We start from the raw sequence: 2,299 nt of genomic DNA, 5'->3' as shown, positions 1-2,299 counted from the left end.
ACACCGTTTTTCATGGTGTGGTGCCAGGTAAATCGGCGTACCCAGTTGGTAAGATAGCTCTAGAGGTGGCTTTTGGAGATGATCATGATTCAAGATCAGAAACATTGACTTTTGAAGTGGTAAAAATAAAGATCCCATATCATGCCCTGTTTGGACGGCCGGCTTATGCTAAGTTCATGGCAAGGCCCTGTTATGTTTATCTGCAGCTTAAGATGTCGGGTCATAAGGGGACAATCACAGTACATGGGAGCAGGAAGATTGCTTTGGAATGTGAATAAGGTGATGTGGCCTATGTTGAGTCGGTTTGTGCAACAGAGTATTTGAAGTTTTAAAAAGACAATGTTGATCCGGCAGATATGACTTCTCTGAAAAAGCCAACTACAGAGCATGATCCAGCTTTGAAGTTTAATTCGGCTGAGGAGACTAAGCTGGTTGACTTTGTTCCTGGCAATTAATCCAGGCAGTTCAGCATCAGCGCTAACCTGGATCTGAAATAGGAAAGCACGCTCATCGAGTTCATCCGTGAGAACCGGGACATCTTTGCATGGAAGCCTTCTGACATGCCAGGTGTACCAAGGGAAGTCGCTGAGCACACTCTTAATATAGATCCTAAGTTTAAACCAGTCAGGCAATTTCTCTGCCGCTTCAATGAAGAAAGGCGCAAGGCTATTGGTGAGGAGGTAGCCCGGCTTTTGGCAGTAGGGTTTATTGTGGAGGTTTTTCACCCTGAGTCGCTAGCTAATCCGGTGTTGGTACTTAAGAAAAACGGCACTTGGCGTATGTGTGTGGACTACACAGATTTGAACAAAGCATGTCCAGCTGATCCCTTTGCTCTCCCTCATATTGATCAAATCATTGATGCTACGGCGGGTTGTGACCGTTTGTGTTTCCTGGACGCTTATTCTGGTTATCATCATATCAAAATGGCAATTAAGGACCAGGAGAAGACAGCTTTCATAACTCCCTTTGGAGCCTTCTGCTATGTATCTATGCTTTTGGGGCTCAAGAGTGCCTAGGTGACTTATCAACGTTGTGTACAGAGTTGTCTTCATAATCAGATTGGGCGTAATGTTCGTGCTTATGTGGATGATATTGTGGTGAAGTCCAGAAAGGAGGAAACATTGATAGATAACTTGAAGGAAACTTTTGATAACCTCCGGGTTTATAAGATGATGCTTAATCCGGCCAAATGTGTCTTTGGTTTATCGATAGGGAAGCTATTGGGCTTTCTAGTGTCTAATAGGATCATTGAAGCTAATCCGGAGAAGATCACGGCTATTACATCTCTGGCTAAACCGATGTGTATTAACGATGTTCACCGTCTGGCAGGTCGTATTGCAGCATTGAGCCGGTTTATCAGCCATTTGGGAGAAAAGGCAATCCCTCTGTATTAGATGATGAAGAAGACAGACCATTTCGTCTGGAGTGATGCTGCCAATGAAGCCTTTGAGAGTTTAAAACGGCAGCTAGTTGAGCCGCCTATCCTTGCTGCTCCGGTTGATAAAGAGCCCTTAGTGTTATATGTGGCTGCTAATGCCCAGGCTGTTAGCGTGGCTATTGTGGTGGAACGCCAGGATGCTAGAAGGGAATATCCGGTTCAACGGCCGGTTTATCATGTCAGTGAGGTGCTTATTGAGTCCAAGCAGAGGTACCAACATTGGCAGAAGCTGGTGTATGGAGTTTTCATGGCAAGCCGGAAGGTGAAGCACTATTTTCAGGGTCATCCTATCACTGTGGTCAGTTCTGCCCCCTTGGGGGATATCATCCAAAATAGAGAAACAACTGGCCGGATTTCCAAATTGGCTATTGAGCTTGGACCTCACGGGTTAAAATATACGCCTTGCACAGCAATCAAGTCTCAAGCGCTTGTGGACTTCATCAATGACTGGACAGAGTTGCAGGCACCGGAGGAAAAGCCAGATAACACTTATTGGACTATTCATTTTGATGGGTCCAGACAATTGGAGGGCTCGGGGGCTGGAGTCATATTAACTTCCCCACGAGGTGATAAGTTTTGTTATGTTCTTCGTTTAATGTTCCCTTGCACTAACAATGCAGCTGAATATGAGGCCTTGCTCCATGGTCTTCGGATGGCTAAGGAGATGAATTTAAGCCGGGTTAAGTGCTTTGGTGACTCGGACCTGGTAGCTCAACAGGTGTCTGGCACTTGGAATTCCAACGATCCACTCATGGTGGCGTATCGACGAGAGGTGGACATAGTGGCTGGTCATTTCAAGGGTTATCAGGTTGACCATATAGACCGGCAAAAGAATGAAGCGGCGGACGCTTTAAGTCGCTT

The sequence above is a fragment of the Triticum dicoccoides genome, chromosome 7A (genome assembly GCF_002162155.2).
Source record: "Triticum dicoccoides isolate Atlit2015 ecotype Zavitan chromosome 7A, WEW_v2.0, whole genome shotgun sequence".
NCBI lineage: Eukaryota > Viridiplantae > Streptophyta > Magnoliopsida > Poales > Poaceae > Triticum > Triticum dicoccoides.
Note: the sequence above shows the minus strand (reverse complement) of the source record.